The sequence below is a fragment of the Daphnia carinata genome, chromosome 10, assembly GCF_022539665.2.
Source record: "Daphnia carinata strain CSIRO-1 chromosome 10, CSIRO_AGI_Dcar_HiC_V3, whole genome shotgun sequence".
NCBI classification, from domain to species: domain Eukaryota; kingdom Metazoa; phylum Arthropoda; class Branchiopoda; order Diplostraca; family Daphniidae; genus Daphnia; species Daphnia carinata.
In genome coordinates, this window is record NC_081340.1 from 145,526 (window position 1) to 162,120 (window position 16,595).

Consider the following 16,595-nt stretch of genomic DNA (forward strand, 5'->3'; position numbering starts at 1 on the left):
GTTTTAAAAAACCCTTTAGTTGGAAGGAGATGAAATTTCAAAACTGACCACTAGGTGGCGTTTTAGAAAATACTAAAATTCACCGCGAGATGGTTCGTACTTCCCTGTGATTCATTCAAAAACGGCTAGGTGGATATAAAAGTTTTGATGCCAACAGCATCCCGTATTCCCAAGCGGTCACCCATCTAGGTACTAACGGAACCCGACGTAGCTTAACTTCCTGGAGCTGACGATACAAGGTTTGTTCTACGTGGTATGGCCGTTGACAATTCAGTTCCAAAATAAAATGAATACACTCCAGTAATGTCCATTAAAACCAGCACAAGTACAATTGATTTATATAGTTAAGGATATTGGACTGGTAACCATCGCGTTCGGTCAACCACAAAAATGCAAACAAATAAAATTCACTTTCTTTAAAGAGGTCACTTTTCTCACGGAAATGTACCATACCTTTTGTGTTCTCGTTTTAAAAAACCCTTTAGTTGGAAGGAGATGAAATTTCAAAACTGACCACTAGGTGGCGTTTTAGAAAATACTAAAATTCACCGCGAGATGGTTCGTACTTCCCTGTGATTCATTCAAAAACGGCTAGGTGGATATAAAAGTTTTGATGCCAACAGCATCCCGTATTCCCAAGCGGTCACCCATCTAGGTACTAACGGAACCCGACGTAGCTTAACTTCCTGGAGCTGACGAGACAAGGTTTGTTCTACGTGGTATGGCCGTTGACAATTCAGTTCCAAAATAAAATGAATACACTCCAGTAATGTCCATTAAAACCAGCACAAGTACAATTGATTTATATAGTTAAGGATATTGGACTGGTAACCATCGCGTTCGGTCAACCACAAAAATGCAAACAAATAAAATTCACTTTCTTTAAAGAGGTCACTTTTCTCACGGAAATGTACCATACCTTTTGTGTTCTCGTTTTAAAAAACCCTTTAGTTGGAAGGAGATGAAATTTCAAAACTGACCACTAGGTGGCGTTTTAGAAAATACTAAAATTCACCGCGAGATGGTTCGTACTTCCCTGTGATTCATTCAAAAACGGCTAGGTGGATATAAAAGTTTTGATGCCAACAGCATCCCGTATTCCCAAGCGGTCACCCATCTAGGTACTAACGGAACCCGACGTAGCTTAACTTCCTGGAGCTGACGAGACAAGGTTTGTTCTACGTGGTATGGCCGTTGACAATTCAGTTCCAAAATAAAATGAATACACTCCAGTAATGTCCATTAAAACCAGCACAAGTACAATTGATTTATATAGTTAAGGATATTGGACTGGTAACCATCGCGTTCGGTCAACCACAAAAATGCAAACAAATAAAATTCACTTTCTTTAAAGAGGTCACTTTTCTCACGGAAATGTACCATACCTTTTGTGTTCTCGTTTTAAAAAACCCTTTAGTTGGAAGGAGATGAAATTTCAAAACTGACCACTAGGTGGCGTTTTAGAAAATACTAAAATTCACCGCGAGATGGTTCGTACTTCCCTGTGATTCATTCAAAAACGGCTAGGTGGATATAAAAGTTTTGATGCCAACAGCATCCCGTATTCCCAAGCGGTCACCCATCTAGGTACTAACGGAACCCGACGTAGCTTAACTTCCTGGAGCTGACGATACAAGGTTTGTTCTCCGTGGTATGGCCGTTGACAATTCAGTTCCAAAATAAAATGAATACACTCCAGTAATGTCCATTAAAACCAGCACAAGTACAATTGATTTATATAGTTAAGGATATTGGACTGGTAACCATCGCGTTCGGTCAACCACAAAAATGCAAACAAATAAAATTCACTTTCTTTAAAGAGGTCACTTTTCTCACGGAAATGTACCATACCTTTTGTGTTCTCGTTTTAAAAAACCCTTTAGTTGGAAGGAGATGAAATTTCAAAACTGACCACTAGGTGGCGTTTTAGAAAATACTAAAATTCACCGCGAGATGGTTCGTACTTCCCTGTGATTCATTCAAAAACGGCTAGGTGGATATAAAAGTTTTGATGCCAACAGCATCCCGTATTCCCAAGCGGTCACCCATCTAGGTACTAACGGAACCCGACGTAGCTTAACTTCCTGGAGCTGACGAGACAAGGTTTGTTCTACGTGGTATGGCCGTTGACAATTCAGTTCCAAAATAAAATGAATACACTCCAGTAATGTCCATTAAAACCAGCACAAGTACAATTGATTTATATAGTTAAGGATATTGGACTGGTAACCATCGCGTTCGGTCAACCACAAAAATGCAAACAAATAAAATTCACTTTCTTTAAAGAGGTCACTTTTCTCACGGAAATGTACCATACCTTTTGTGTTCTCGTTTTAAAAAACCCTTTAGTTGGAAGGAGATGAAATTTCAAAACTGACCACTAGGTGGCGTTTTAGAAAATACTAAAATTCACCGCGAGATGGTTCGTACTTCCCTGTGATTCATTCAAAAACGGCTAGGTGGATATAAAAGTTTTGATGCCAACAGCATCCCGTATTCCCAAGCGGTCACCCATCTAGGTACTAACGGAACCCGACGTAGCTTAACTTCCTGGAGCTGACGATACAAGGTTTGTTCTACGTGGTATGGCCGTTGACAATTCAGTTCCAAAATAAAATGAATACACTCCAGTAATGTCCATTAAAACCAGCACAAGTACAATTGATTTATATAGTTAAGGATATTGGACTGGTAACCATCGCGTTCGGTCAACCACAAAAATGCAAACAAATAAAATTCACTTTCTTTAAAGAGGTCACTTTTCTCACGGAAATGTACCATACCTTTTGTGTTCTCGTTTTAAAAAACCCTTTAGTTGGAAGGAGATGAAATTTCAAAACTGACCACTAGGTGGCGTTTTAGAAAATACTAAAATTCACCGCGAGATGGTTCGTACTTCCCTGTGATTCATTCAAAAACGGCTAGGTGGATATAAAAGTTTTGATGCCAACAGCATCCCGTATTCCCAAGCGGTCACCCATCTAGGTACTAACGGAACCCGACGTAGCTTAACTTCCTGGAGCTGACGAGACAAGGTTTGTTCTACGTGGTATGGCCGTTGACAATTCAGTTCCAAAATAAAATGAATACACTCCAGTAATGTCCATTAAAACCAGCACAAGTACAATTGATTTATATAGTTAAGGATATTGGACTGGTAACCATCGCGTTCGGTCAACCACAAAAATGCAAACAAATAAAATTCACTTTCTTTAAAGAGGTCACTTTTCTCACGGAAATGTACCATACCTTTTGTGTTCTCGTTTTAAAAAACCCTTTAGTTGGAAGGAGATGAAATTTCAAAACTGACCACTAGGTGGCGTTTTAGAAAATACTAAAATTCACCGCGAGATGGTTCGTACTTCCCTGTGATTCATTCAAAAACGGCTAGGTGGATATAAAAGTTTTGATGCCAACAGCATCCCGTATTCCCAAGCGGTCACCCATCTAGGTACTAACGGAACCCGACGTAGCTTAACTTCCTGGAGCTGACGAGACAAGGTTTGTTCTACGTGGTATGGCCGTTGACAATTCAGTTCCAAAATAAAATGAATACACTCCAGTAATGTCCATTAAAACCAGCACAAGTACAATTGATTTATATAGTTAAGGATATTGGACTGGTAACCATCGCGTTCGGTCAACCACAAAAATGCAAAAAACAAACAAATAAAATTCACTTTCTTTAAAGAGGTCACTTTTCTCACGGAAATGTACCATACCTTTTGTGTTCTCGTTTTAAAAAACCCTTTAGTTGGAAGGAGATGAAATTTCAAAACTGACCACTAGGTGGCGTTTTAGAAAATACTAAAATTCACCGCGAGATGGTTCGTACTTCCCTGTGATTCATTCAAAAACGGCTAGGTGGATATAAAAGTTTTGATGCCAACAGCATCCCGTATTCCCAAGCGGTCACCCATCTAGGTACTAACGGAACCCGACGTAGCTTAACTTCCTGGAGCTGACGAGACAAGGTTTGTTCTACGTGGTATGGCCGTTGAAACAATTCAGTTCCAAAATAAAATGAATACACTCCAGTAATGTCCATTAAAACCAGCACAAGTACAATTGATTTATATAGTTAAGGATATTGGACTGGTAACCATCGCGTTCGGTCAACCACAAAAATGCAAACAAATAAAATTCACTTTCTTTAAAGAGGTCACTTTTCTCACGGAAATGTACCATACCTTTTGTGTTCTCGTTTTAAAAAACCCTTTAGTTGGAAGGAGATGAAATTTCAAAACTGACCACTAGGTGGCGTTTTAGAAAATACTAAAATTCACCGCGAGATGGTTCGTACTTCCCTGTGATTCATTCAAAAACGGCTAGGTGGATATAAAAGTTTTGATGCCAACAGCATCCCGTATTCCCAAGCGGTCACCCATCTAGGTACTAACGGAACCCGACGTAGCTTAACTTCCTGGAGCTGACGATACAAGGTTTGTTCTACGTGGTATGGCCGTTGACAATTCAGTTCCAAAATAAAATGAATACACTCCAGTAATGTCCATTAAAACCAGCACAAGTACAATTGATTTATATAGTTAAGGATATTGGACTGGTAACCATCGCGTTCGGTCAACCACAAAAATGCAAACAAATAAAATTCACTTTCTTTAAAGAGGTCACTTTTCTCACGGAAATGTACCATACCTTTTGTGTTCTCGTTTTAAAAAACCCTTTAGTTGGAAGGAGATGAAATTTCAAAACTGACCACTAGATGGCGTTTTAGAAAATACTAAAATTCACCGCGAGATGGTTCGTACTTCCCTGTGATTCATTCAAAAACGGCTAGGTGGATATAAAAGTTTTGATGCCAACAGCATCCCGTATTCCCAAGCGGTCACCCATCTAGGTACTAACGGAACCCGACGTAGCTTAACTTCCTGGAGCTGACGAGACAAGGTTTGTTCTACGTGGTATGGCCGTTGACAATTCAGTTCCAAAATAAAATGAATACACTCCAGTAATGTCCATTAAAACCAGCACAAGTACAATTGATTTATATAGTTAAGGATATTGGACTGGTAACCATCGCGTTCGGTCAACCACAAAAATGCAAACAAATAAAATTCACTTTCTTTAAAGAGGTCACTTTTCTCACGGAAATGTACCATACCTTTTGTGTTCTCGTTTTAAAAAACCCTTTAGTTGGAAGGAGATGAAATTTCAAAACTGACCACTAGGTGGCGTTTTAGAAAATACTAAAATTCACCGCGAGATGGTTCGTACTTCCCTGTGATTCATTCAAAAACGGCTAGGTGGATATAAAAGTTTTGATGCCAACAGCATCCCGTATTCCCAAGCGGTCACCCATCTAGGTACTAACGGAACCCGACGTAGCTTAACTTCCTGGAGCTGACGAGACAAGGTTTGTTCTACGTGGTATGGCCGTTGACAATTCAGTTCCAAAATAAAATGAATACACTCCAGTAATGTCCATTAAAACCAGCACAAGTACAATTGATTTATATAGTTAAGGATATTGGACTGGTAACCATCGCGTTCGGTCAACCACAAAAATGCAAACAAATAAAATTCACTTTCTTTAAAGAGGTCACTTTTCTCACGGAAATGTACCATACCTTTTGTGTTCTCGTTTTAAAAAACCCTTTAGTTGGAAGGAGATGAAATTTCAAAACTGACCACTAGATGGCGTTTTAGAAAATACTAAAATTCACCGCGAGATGGTTCGTACTTCCCTGTGATTCATTCAAAAACGGCTAGGTGGATATAAAAGTTTTGATGCCAACAGCATCCCGTATTCCCAAGCGGTCACCCATCTAGGTACTAACGGAACCCGACGTAGCTTAACTTCCTGGAGCTGACGATACAAGGTTTGTTCTACGTGGTATGGCCGTTGACAATTCAGTTCCAAAATAAAATGAATACACTCCAGTAATGTCCATTAAAACCAGCACAAGTACAATTGATTTATATAGTTAAGGATATTGGACTGGTAACCATCGCGTTCGGTCAACCACAAAAATGCAAACAAATAAAATTCACTTTCTTTAAAGAGGTCACTTTTCTCACGGAAATGTACCATACCTTTTGTGTTCTCGTTTTAAAAAACCCTTTAGTTGGAAGGAGATGAAATTTCAAAACTGACCACTAGGTGGCGTTTTAGAAAATACTAAAATTCACCGCGAGATGGTTCGTACTTCCCTGTGATTCATTCAAAAACGGCTAGGTGGATATAAAAGTTTTGATGCCAACAGCATCCCGTATTCCCAAGCGGTCACCCATCTAGGTACTAACGGAACCCGACGTAGCTTAACTTCCTGGAGCTGACGAGACAAGGTTTGTTCTACGTGGTATGGCCGTTGACAATTCAGTTCCAAAATAAAATGAATACACTCCAGTAATGTCCATTAAAACCAGCACAAGTACAATTGATTTATATAGTTAAGGATATTGGACTGGTAACCATCGCGTTCGGTCAACCACAAAAATGCAAACAAATAAAATTCACTTTCTTTAAAGAGGTCACTTTTCTCACGGAAATGTACCATACCTTTTGTGTTCTCGTTTTAAAAAACCCTTTAGTTGGAAGGAGATGAAATTTCAAAACTGACCACTAGGTGGCGTTTTAGAAAATACTAAAATTCACCGCGAGATGGTTCGTACTTCCCTGTGATTCATTCAAAAACGGCTAGGTGGATATAAAAGTTTTGATGCCAACAGCATCCCGTATTCCCAAGCGGTCACCCATCTAGGTACTAACGGAACCCGACGTAGCTTAACTTCCTGGAGCTGACGAGACAAGGTTTGTTCTACGTGGTATGGCCGTTGACAATTCAGTTCCAAAATAAAATGAATACACTCCAGTAATGTCCATTAAAACCAGCACAAGTACAATTGATTTATATAGTTAAGGATATTGGACTGGTAACCATCGCGTTCGGTCAACCACAAAAATGCAAACAAATAAAATTCACTTTCTTTAAAGAGGTCACTTTTCTCACGGAAATGTACCATACCTTTTGTGTTCTCGTTTTAAAAAACCCTTTAGTTGGAAGGAGATGAAATTTCAAAACTGACCACTAGGTGGCGTTTTAGAAAATACTAAAATTCACCGCGAGATGGTTCGTACTTCCCTGTGATTCATTCAAAAACGGCTAGGTGGATATAAAAGTTTTGATGCCAACAGCATCCCGTATTCCCAAGCGGTCACCCATCTAGGTACTAACGGAACCCGACGTAGCTTAACTTCCTGGAGCTGACGAGACAAGGTTTGTTCTACGTGGTATGGCCGTTGACAATTCAGTTCCAAAATAAAATGAATACACTCCAGTAATGTCCATTAAAACCAGCACAAGTACAATTGATTTATATAGTTAAGGATATTGGACTGGTAACCATCGCGTTCGGTCAACCACAAAAATGCAAACAAATAAAATTCACTTTCTTTAAAGAGGTCACTTTTCTCACGGAAATGTACCATACCTTTTGTGTTCTCGTTTTAAAAAACCCTTTAGTTGGAAGGAGATGAAATTTCAAAACTGACCACTAGGTGGCGTTTTAGAAAATACTAAAATTCACCGCGAGATGGTTCGTACTTCCCTGTGATTCATTCAAAAACGGCTAGGTGGATATAAAAGTTTTGATGCCAACAGCATCCCGTATTCCCAAGCGGTCACCCATCTAGGTACTAACGGAACCCGACGTAGCTTAACTTCCTGGAGCTGACGAGACAAGGTTTGTTCTACGTGGTATGGCCGTTGACAATTCAGTTCCAAAATAAAATGAATACACTCCAGTAATGTCCATTAAAACCAGCACAAGTACAATTGATTTATATAGTTAAGGATATTGGACTGGTAACCATCGCGTTCGGTCAACCACAAAAATGCAAACAAATAAAATTCACTTTCTTTAAAGAGGTCACTTTTCTCACGGAAATGTACCATACCTTTTGTGTTCTCGTTTTAAAAAACCCTTTAGTTGGAAGGAGATGAAATTTCAAAACTGACCACTAGGTGGCGTTTTAGAAAATACTAAAATTCACCGCAAGATGGTTCGTACTTCCCTGTGATTCATTCAAAAACGGCTAGGTGGATATAAAAGTTTTGATGCCAACAGCATCCCGTATTCCCAAGCGGTCACCCATCTAGGTACTAACGGAACCCGACGTAGCTTAACTTCCTGGAGCTGACGAGACAAGGTTTGTTCTACGTGGTATGGCCGTTGACAATTCAGTTCCAAAATAAAATGAATACACTCCAGTAATGTCCATTAAAACCAGCACAAGTACAATTGATTTATATAGTTAAGGATATTGGACTGGTAACCATCGCGTTCGGTCAACCACAAAAATGCAAACAAATAAAATTCACTTTCTTTAAAGAGGTCACTTTTCTCACGGAAATGTACCATACCTTTTGTGTTCTCGTTTTAAAAAACCCTTTAGTTGGAAGGAGATGAAATTTCAAAACTGACCACTAGGTGGCGTTTTAGAAAATACTAAAATTCACCGCGAGATGGTTCGTACTTCCCTGTGATTCATTCAAAAACGGCTAGGTGGATATAAAAGTTTTGATGCCAACAGCATCCCGTATTCCCAAGCGGTCACCCATCTAGGTACTAACTGAACCCGACGTAGCTTAACTTCCTGGAGCTGACGATACAAGGTTTGTTCTACGTGGTATGGCCGTTGACAATTCAGTTCCAAAATAAAATGAATACACTCCAGTAATGTCCATTAAAACCAGCACAAGTACAATTGATTTATATAGTTAAGGATATTGGACTGGTAACCATCGCGTTCGGTCAACCACAAAAATGCAAACAAATAAAATTCACTTTCTTTAAAGAGGTCACTTTTCTCACGGAAATGTACCATACCTTTTGTGTTCTCGTTTTAAAAAACCCTTTAGTTGGAAGGAGATGAAATTTCAAAACTGACCACTAGGTGGCGTTTTAGAAAATACTAAAATTCACCGCGAGATGGTTCGTACTTCCCTGTGATTCATTCAAAAACGGCTAGGTGGATATAAAAGTTTTGATGCCAACAGCATCCCGTATTCCCAAGCGGTCACCCATCTAGGTACTAACGGAACCCGACGTAGCTTAACTTCCTGGAGCTGACGAGACAAGGTTTGTTCTACGTGGTATGGCCGTTGACAATTCAGTTCCAAAATAAAATGAATACACTCCAGTAATGTCCATTAAAACCAGCACAAGTACAATTGATTTATATAGTTAAGGATATTGGACTGGTAACCATCGCGTTCGGTCAACCACAAAAATGCAAACAAATAAAATTCACTTTCTTTAAAGAGGTCACTTTTCTCACGGAAATGTACCATACCTTTTGTGTTCTCGTTTTAAAAAACCCTTTAGTTGGAAGGAGATGAAATTTCAAAACTGACCACTAGGTGGCGTTTTAGAAAATACTAAAATTCACCGCGAGATGGTTCGTACTTCCCTGTGATTCATTCAAAAACGGCTAGGTGGATATAAAAGTTTTGATGCCAACAGCATCCCGTATTCCCAAGCGGTCACCCATCTAGGTACTAACGGAACCCGACGTAGCTTAACTTCCTGGAGCTGACGAGACAAGGTTTGTTCTACGTGGTATGGCCGTTGACAATTCAGTTCCAAAATAAAATGAATACACTCCAGTAATGTCCATTAAAACCAGCACAAGTACAATTGATTTATATAGTTAAGGATATTGGACTGGTAACCATCGCGTTCGGTCAACCACAAAAATGCAAACAAATAAAATTCACTTTCTTTAAAGAGGTCACTTTTCTCACGGAAATGTACCATACCTTTTGTGTTCTCGTTTTAAAAAACCCTTTAGTTGGAAGGAGATGAAATTTCAAAACTGACCACTAGGTGGCGTTTTAGAAAATACTAAAATTCACCGCGAGATGGTTCGTACTTCCCTGTGATTCATTCAAAAACGGCTAGGTGGATATAAAAGTTTTGATGCCAACAGCATCCCGTATTCCCAAGCGGTCACCCATCTAGGTACTAACGGAACCCGACGTAGCTTAACTTCCTGGAGCTGACGAGACAAGGTTTGTTCTACGTGGTATGGCCGTTGACAATTCAGTTCCAAAATAAAATGAATACACTCCAGTAATGTCCATTAAAACCAGCACAAGTACAATTGATTTATATAGTTAAGGATATTGGACTGGTAACCATCGCGTTCGGTCAACCACAAAAATGCAAACAAATAAAATTCACTTTCTTTAAAGAGGTCACTTTTCTCACGGAAATGTACCATACCTTTTGTGTTCTCGTTTTAAAAAACCCTTTAGTTGGAAGGAGATGAAATTTCAAAACTGACCACTAGGTGGCGTTTTAGAAAATACTAAAATTCACCGCAAGATGGTTCGTACTTCCCTGTGATTCATTCAAAAACGGCTAGGTGGATATAAAAGTTTTGATGCCAACAGCATCCCGTATTCCCAAGCGGTCACCCATCTAGGTACTAACGGAACCCGACGTAGCTTAACTTCCTGGAGCTGACGAGACAAGGTTTGTTCTACGTGGTATGGCCGTTGACAATTCAGTTCCAAAATAAAATGAATACACTCCAGTAATGTCCATTAAAACCAGCACAAGTACAATTGATTTATATAGTTAAGGATATTGGACTGGTAACCATCGCGTTCGGTCAACCACAAAAATGCAAACAAATAAAATTCACTTTCTTTAAAGAGGTCACTTTTCTCACGGAAATGTACCATACCTTTTGTGTTCTCGTTTTAAAAAACCCTTTAGTTGGAAGGAGATGAAATTTCAAAACTGACCACTAGGTGGCGTTTTAGAAAATACTAAAATTCACCGCGAGATGGTTCGTACTTCCCTGTGATTCATTCAAAAACGGCTAGGTGGATATAAAAGTTTTGATGCCAACAGCATCCCGTATTCCCAAGCGGTCACCCATCTAGGTACTAACGGAACCCGACGTAGCTTAACTTCCTGGAGCTGACGAGACAAGGTTTGTTCTACGTGGTATGGCCGTTGACAATTCAGTTTCCAAAATAAAATGAATACACTCCAGTAATGTCCATTAAAACCAGCACAAGTACAATTGATTTATATAGTTAAGGATATTGGACTGGTAACCATCGCGTTCGGTCAACCACAAAAATGCAAACAAATAAAATTCACTTTCTTTAAAGAGGTCACTTTTCTCACGGAAATGTACCATACCTTTTGTGTTCTCGTTTTAAAAAACCCTTTAGTTGGAAGGAGATGAAATTTCAAAACTGACCACTAGGTGGCGTTTTAGAAAATACTAAAATTCACCGCGAGATGGTTCGTACTTCCCTGTGATTCATTCAAAAACGGCTAGGTGGATATAAAAGTTTTGATGCCAACAGCATCCCGTATTCCCAAGCGGTCACCCATCTAGGTACTAACGGAACCCGACGTAGCTTAACTTCCTGGAGCTGACGAGACAAGGTTTGTTCTACGTGGTATGGCCGTTGACAATTCAGTTCCAAAATAAAATGAATACACTCCAGTAATGTCCAATTAAAACCAGCACAAGTACAATTGATTTATATAGTTAAGGATATTGGACTGGTAACCATCGCGTTCGGTCAACCACAAAAATGCAAACAAATAAAATTCACTTTCTTTAAAGAGGTCACTTTTCTCACGGAAATGTACCATACCTTTTGTGTTCTCGTTTTAAAAAACCCTTTAGTTGGAAGGAGATGAAATTTCAAAACTGACCACTAGGTGGCGTTTTAGAAAATACTAAAATTCACCGCGAGATGGTTCGTACTTCCCTGTGATTCATTCAAAAACGGCTAGGTGGATATAAAAGTTTTGATGCCAACAGCATCCCGTATTCCCAAGCGGTCACCCATCTAGGTACTAACGGAACCCGACGTAGCTTAACTTCCTGGAGCTGACGAGACAAGGTTTGTTCTACGTGGTATGGCCGTTGACAATTCAGTTCCAAAATAAAATGAATACACTCCAGTAATGTCCATTAAAACCAGCACAAGTACAATTGATTTATATAGTTAAGGATATTGGACTGGTAACCATCGCGTTCGGTCAACCACAAAAATGCAAACAAATAAAATTCACTTTCTTTAAAGAGGTCACTTTTCTCACGGAAATGTACCATACCTTTTGTGTTCTCGTTTTAAAAAACCCTTTAGTTGGAAGGAGATGAAATTTCAAAACTGACCACTAGGTGGCGTTTTAGAAAATACTAAAATTCACCGCGAGATGGTTCGTACTTCCCTGTGATTCATTCAAAAACGGCTAGGTGGATATAAAAGTTTTGATGCCAACAGCATCCCGTATTCCCAAGCGGTCACCCATCTAGGTACTAACGGAACCCGACGTAGCTTAACTTCCTGGAGCTGACGAGACAAGGTTTGTTCTACGTGGTATGGCCGTTGACAATTCAGTTCCAAAATAAAATGAATACACTCCAGTAATGTCCATTAAAACCAGCACAAGTACAATTGATTTATATAGTTAAGGATATTGGACTGGTAACCATCGCGTTCGGTCAACCACAAAAATGCAAACAAATAAAATTCACTTTCTTTAAAGAGGTCACTTTTCTCACGGAAATGTACCATACCTTTTGTGTTCTCGTTTTAAAAAACCCTTTAGTTGGAAGGAGATGAAATTTCAAAACTGACCACTAGGTGGCGTTTTAGAGAAAATACTAAAATTCACCGCGAGATGGTTCGTACTTCCCTGTGATTCATTCAAAAACGGCTAGGTGGATATAAAAGTTTTGATGCCAACAGCATCCCGTATTCCCAAGCGGTCACCCATCTAGGTACTAACGGAACCCGACGTAGCTTAACTTCCTGGAGCTGACGAGACAAGGTTTGTTCTACGTGGTATGGCCGTTGACAATTCAGTTCCAAAATAAAATGAATACACTCCAGTAATGTCCATTAAAACCAGCACAAGTACAATTGATTTATATAGTTAAGGATATTGGACTGGTAACCATCGCGTTCGGTCAACCACAAAAATGCAAACAAATAAAATTCACTTTCTTTAAAGAGGTCACTTTTCTCACGGAAATGTACCATACCTTTTGTGTTCTCGTTTTAAAAAACCCTTTAGTTGGAAGGAGATGAAATTTCAAAACTGACCACTAGGTGGCGTTTTAGAAAATACTAAAATTCACCGCGAGATGGTTCGTACTTCCCTGTGATTCATTCAAAAACGGCTAGGTGGATATAAAAGTTTTGATGCCAACAGCATCCCGTATTCCCAAGCGGTCACCCATCTAGGTACTAACGGAACCCGACGTAGCTTAACTTCCTGGAGCTGACGAGACAAGGTTTGTTCTACGTGGTATGGCCGTTGACAATTCAGTTCCAAAATAAAATGAATACACTCCAGTAATGTCCATTAAAACCAGCACAAGTACAATTGATTTATATAGTTAAGGATATTGGACTGGTAACCATCGCGTTCGGTCAACCACAAAAATGCAAACAAATAAAATTCACTTTCTTTAAAGAGGTCACTTTTCTCACGGAAATGTACCATACCTTTTGTGTTCTCGTTTTAAAAAACCCTTTAGTTGGAAGGAGATGAAATTTCAAAACTGACCACTAGGTGGCGTTTTAGAAAATACTAAAATTCACCGCGAGATGGTTCGTACTTCCCTGTGATTCATTCAAAAACGGCTAGGTGGATATAAAAGTTTTGATGCCAACAGCATCCCGTATTCCCAAGCGGTCACCCATCTAGGTACTAACGGAACCCGACGTAGCTTAACTTCCTGGAGCTGACGAGACAAGGTTTGTTCTACGTGGTATGGCCGTTGACAATTCAGTTCCAAAATAAAATGAATACACTCCAGTAATGTCCATTAAAACCAGCACAAGTACAATTGATTTATATAGTTAAGGATATTGGACTGGTAACCATCGCGTTCGGTCAACCACAAAAATGCAAACAAATAAAATTCACTTTCTTTAAAGAGGTCACTTTTCTCACGGAAATGTACCATACCTTTTGTGTTCTCGTTTTAAAAAAAACCCTTTAGTTGGAAGGAGATGAAATTTCAAAACTGACCACTAGGTGGCGTTTTAGAAAATACTAAAATTCACCGCGAGATGGTTCGTACTTCCCTGTGATTCATTCAAAAACGGCTAGGTGGATATAAAAGTTTTGATGCCAACAGCATCCCGTATTCCCAAGCGGTCACCCATCTAGGTACTAACGGAACCCGACGTAGCTTAACTTCCTGGAGCTGACGAGACAAGGTTTGTTCTACGTGGTATGGCCGTTGACAATTCAGTTCCAAAATAAAATGAATACACTCCAGTAATGTCCATTAAAACCAGCACAAGTACAATTGATTTATATAGTTAAGGATATTGGACTGGTAACCATCGCGTTCGGTCAACCACAAAAATGCAAACAAATAAAATTCACTTTCTTTAAAGAGGTCACTTTTCTCACGGAAATGTACCATACCTTTTGTGTTCTCGTTTTAAAAAACCCTTTAGTTGGAAGGAGATGAAATTTCAAAACTGACCACTAGGTGGCGTTTTAGAAAATACTAAAATTCACCGCGAGATGGTTCGTACTTCCCTGTGATTCATTCAAAAACGGCTAGGTGGATATAAAAGTTTTGATGCCAACAGCATCCCGTATTCCCAAGCGGTCACCCATCTAGGTACTAACGGAACCCGACGTAGCTTAACTTCCTGGAGCTGACGAGACAAGGTTTGTTCTACGTGGTATGGCCGTTGACAATTCAGTTCCAAAATAAAATGAATACACTCCAGTAATGTCCATTAAAACCAGCACAAGTACAATTGATTTATATAGTTAAGGATATTGGACTGGTAACCATCGCGTTCGGTCAACCACAAAAATGCAAACAAATAAAATTCACTTTCTTTAAAGAGGTCACTTTTCTCACGGAAATGTACCATACCTTTTGTGTTCTCGTTTTAAAAAACCCTTTAGTTGGAAGGAGATGAAATTTCAAAACTGACCACTAGGTGGCGTTTTAGAAAATACTAAAATTCACCGCGAGATGGTTCGTACTTCCCTGTGATTCATTCAAAAACGGCTAGGTGGATATAAAAGTTTTGATGCCAACAGCATCCCGTATTCCCAAGCGGTCACCCATCTAGGTACTAACGGAACCCGACGTAGCTTAACTTCCTGGAGCTGACGAGACAAGGTTTGTTCTACGTGGTATGGCCGTTGACAATTCAGTTCCAAAATAAAATGAATACACTCCAGTAATGTCCATTAAAACCAGCACAAGTACAATTGATTTATATAGTTAAGGATATTGGACTGGTAACCATCGCGTTCGGTCAACCACAAAAATGCAAACAAATAAAATTCACTTTCTTTAAAGAGGTCACTTTTCTCACGGAAATGTACCATACCTTTTGTGTTCTCGTTTTAAAAAACCCTTTAGTTGGAAGGAGATGAAATTTCAAAACTGACCACTAGGTGGCGTTTTAGAAAATACTAAAATTCACCGCGAGATGGTTCGTACTTCCCTGTGATTCATTCAAAAACGGCTAGGTGGATATAAAAGTTTTGATGCCAACAGCATCCCGTATTCCCAAGCGGTCACCCATCTAGGTACTAACGGAACCCGACGTAGCTTAACTTCCTGGAGCTGACGAGACAAGGTTTGTTCTACGTGGTATGGCCGTTGACAATTCAGTTCCAAAATAAAATGAATACACTCCAGTAATGTCCATTAAAACCAGCACAAGTACAATTGATTTATATAGTTAAGGATATTGGACTGGTAACCATCGCGTTCGGTCAACCACAAAAATGCAAACAAATAAAATTCACTTTCTTTAAAGAGGTCACTTTTCTCACGGAAATGTACCATACCTTTTGTGTTCTCGTTTTAAAAAACCCTTTAGTTGGAAGGAGATGAAATTTCAAAACTGACCACTAGGTGGCGTTTTAGAAAATACTAAAATTCACCGCGAGATGGTTCGTACTTCCCTGTGATTCATTCAAAAACGGCTAGGTGGATATAAAAGTTTTGATGCCAACAGCATCCCGTATTCCCAAGCGGTCACCCATCTAGGTACTAACGGAACCCGACGTAGCTTAACTTCCTGGAGCTGACGAGACAAGGTTTGTTCTACGTGGTATGGCCGTTGACAATTCAGTTCCAAAATAAAATGAATACACTCCAGTAATGTCCATTAAAACCAGCACAAGTACAATTGATTTATATAGTTAAGGATATTGGACTGGTAACCATCGCGTTCGGTCAACCACAAAAATGCAAACAAATAAAATTCACTTTCTTTAAAGAGGTCACTTTTCTCACGGAAATGTACCATACCTTTTGTGTTCTCGTTTTAAAAAACCCTTTAGTTGGAAGGAGATGAAATTTCAAAACTGACCACTAGATGGCGTTTTAGAAAATACTAAAATTCACCGCAAGATGGTTCGTACTACCCTGTGATTCATTCAAAAACGGCTATAGTTAAGGATATTGGACTGGTAACCATCGCGTTCGGTCAACCACAAAAATGCAAACATATAAAATTCACTTTCTTGAAAGAGATCACTTTTTTCACGGAAATGTACCATACCTTTTGTGTTCTCGTTTTAAAAACCCTTTA

The 16,595-nt window shown here is 39.3% G+C and overlaps 35 pseudogenes; all 35 read right to left on the reverse strand.

Moving 5' to 3' along the window:
* Positions 1 to 148: 148 nt before the first annotated feature.
* LOC132088532 (5S ribosomal RNA) lies at positions 149 to 267 on the reverse strand (annotated as a pseudogene).
* Positions 268 to 614: 347 nt separating this feature from the next.
* On the reverse strand, positions 615 to 733 carry LOC132088432 (5S ribosomal RNA; annotated as a pseudogene).
* Positions 734 to 1,080: 347 nt separating this feature from the next.
* On the reverse strand, positions 1,081 to 1,199 carry LOC132088433 (5S ribosomal RNA; annotated as a pseudogene).
* A 347-nt stretch (positions 1,200 to 1,546) lies between these two features.
* On the reverse strand, positions 1,547 to 1,665 carry LOC132088538 (5S ribosomal RNA; annotated as a pseudogene).
* Positions 1,666 to 2,012: 347 nt separating this feature from the next.
* Positions 2,013 to 2,131, reverse strand: LOC132088434 (5S ribosomal RNA; annotated as a pseudogene).
* Positions 2,132 to 2,478: 347 nt separating this feature from the next.
* On the reverse strand, positions 2,479 to 2,597 carry LOC132088533 (5S ribosomal RNA; annotated as a pseudogene).
* Positions 2,598 to 2,944: 347 nt separating this feature from the next.
* Positions 2,945 to 3,063, reverse strand: LOC132088435 (5S ribosomal RNA; annotated as a pseudogene).
* A 347-nt stretch (positions 3,064 to 3,410) lies between these two features.
* Positions 3,411 to 3,529, reverse strand: LOC132088436 (5S ribosomal RNA; annotated as a pseudogene).
* Positions 3,530 to 3,883: 354 nt separating this feature from the next.
* On the reverse strand, positions 3,884 to 4,002 carry LOC132088529 (5S ribosomal RNA; annotated as a pseudogene).
* Positions 4,003 to 4,351: 349 nt separating this feature from the next.
* LOC132088534 (5S ribosomal RNA) lies at positions 4,352 to 4,470 on the reverse strand (annotated as a pseudogene).
* A 347-nt stretch (positions 4,471 to 4,817) lies between these two features.
* On the reverse strand, positions 4,818 to 4,936 carry LOC132088437 (5S ribosomal RNA; annotated as a pseudogene).
* Positions 4,937 to 5,283: 347 nt separating this feature from the next.
* LOC132088438 (5S ribosomal RNA) lies at positions 5,284 to 5,402 on the reverse strand (annotated as a pseudogene).
* Positions 5,403 to 5,749: 347 nt separating this feature from the next.
* LOC132088535 (5S ribosomal RNA) lies at positions 5,750 to 5,868 on the reverse strand (annotated as a pseudogene).
* A 347-nt stretch (positions 5,869 to 6,215) lies between these two features.
* On the reverse strand, positions 6,216 to 6,334 carry LOC132088439 (5S ribosomal RNA; annotated as a pseudogene).
* Positions 6,335 to 6,681: 347 nt separating this feature from the next.
* On the reverse strand, positions 6,682 to 6,800 carry LOC132088440 (5S ribosomal RNA; annotated as a pseudogene).
* Positions 6,801 to 7,147: 347 nt separating this feature from the next.
* LOC132088441 (5S ribosomal RNA) lies at positions 7,148 to 7,266 on the reverse strand (annotated as a pseudogene).
* Positions 7,267 to 7,613: 347 nt separating this feature from the next.
* LOC132088442 (5S ribosomal RNA) lies at positions 7,614 to 7,732 on the reverse strand (annotated as a pseudogene).
* A 347-nt stretch (positions 7,733 to 8,079) lies between these two features.
* On the reverse strand, positions 8,080 to 8,198 carry LOC132088443 (5S ribosomal RNA; annotated as a pseudogene).
* A 347-nt stretch (positions 8,199 to 8,545) lies between these two features.
* On the reverse strand, positions 8,546 to 8,664 carry LOC132088539 (5S ribosomal RNA; annotated as a pseudogene).
* Positions 8,665 to 9,011: 347 nt separating this feature from the next.
* LOC132088444 (5S ribosomal RNA) lies at positions 9,012 to 9,130 on the reverse strand (annotated as a pseudogene).
* A 347-nt stretch (positions 9,131 to 9,477) lies between these two features.
* On the reverse strand, positions 9,478 to 9,596 carry LOC132088445 (5S ribosomal RNA; annotated as a pseudogene).
* Positions 9,597 to 9,943: 347 nt separating this feature from the next.
* LOC132088446 (5S ribosomal RNA) lies at positions 9,944 to 10,062 on the reverse strand (annotated as a pseudogene).
* A 347-nt stretch (positions 10,063 to 10,409) lies between these two features.
* LOC132088447 (5S ribosomal RNA) lies at positions 10,410 to 10,528 on the reverse strand (annotated as a pseudogene).
* Positions 10,529 to 10,875: 347 nt separating this feature from the next.
* On the reverse strand, positions 10,876 to 10,994 carry LOC132088448 (5S ribosomal RNA; annotated as a pseudogene).
* Positions 10,995 to 11,342: 348 nt separating this feature from the next.
* On the reverse strand, positions 11,343 to 11,461 carry LOC132088449 (5S ribosomal RNA; annotated as a pseudogene).
* Positions 11,462 to 11,809: 348 nt separating this feature from the next.
* LOC132088450 (5S ribosomal RNA) lies at positions 11,810 to 11,928 on the reverse strand (annotated as a pseudogene).
* A 347-nt stretch (positions 11,929 to 12,275) lies between these two features.
* On the reverse strand, positions 12,276 to 12,394 carry LOC132088451 (5S ribosomal RNA; annotated as a pseudogene).
* A 349-nt stretch (positions 12,395 to 12,743) lies between these two features.
* Positions 12,744 to 12,862, reverse strand: LOC132088452 (5S ribosomal RNA; annotated as a pseudogene).
* Positions 12,863 to 13,209: 347 nt separating this feature from the next.
* On the reverse strand, positions 13,210 to 13,328 carry LOC132088453 (5S ribosomal RNA; annotated as a pseudogene).
* A 347-nt stretch (positions 13,329 to 13,675) lies between these two features.
* On the reverse strand, positions 13,676 to 13,794 carry LOC132088454 (5S ribosomal RNA; annotated as a pseudogene).
* Positions 13,795 to 14,143: 349 nt separating this feature from the next.
* LOC132088455 (5S ribosomal RNA) lies at positions 14,144 to 14,262 on the reverse strand (annotated as a pseudogene).
* A 347-nt stretch (positions 14,263 to 14,609) lies between these two features.
* LOC132088456 (5S ribosomal RNA) lies at positions 14,610 to 14,728 on the reverse strand (annotated as a pseudogene).
* Positions 14,729 to 15,075: 347 nt separating this feature from the next.
* Positions 15,076 to 15,194, reverse strand: LOC132088457 (5S ribosomal RNA; annotated as a pseudogene).
* A 347-nt stretch (positions 15,195 to 15,541) lies between these two features.
* On the reverse strand, positions 15,542 to 15,660 carry LOC132088458 (5S ribosomal RNA; annotated as a pseudogene).
* A 347-nt stretch (positions 15,661 to 16,007) lies between these two features.
* Positions 16,008 to 16,126, reverse strand: LOC132088459 (5S ribosomal RNA; annotated as a pseudogene).
* Between the last annotated feature and the right edge of the window lie 469 nt (positions 16,127 to 16,595).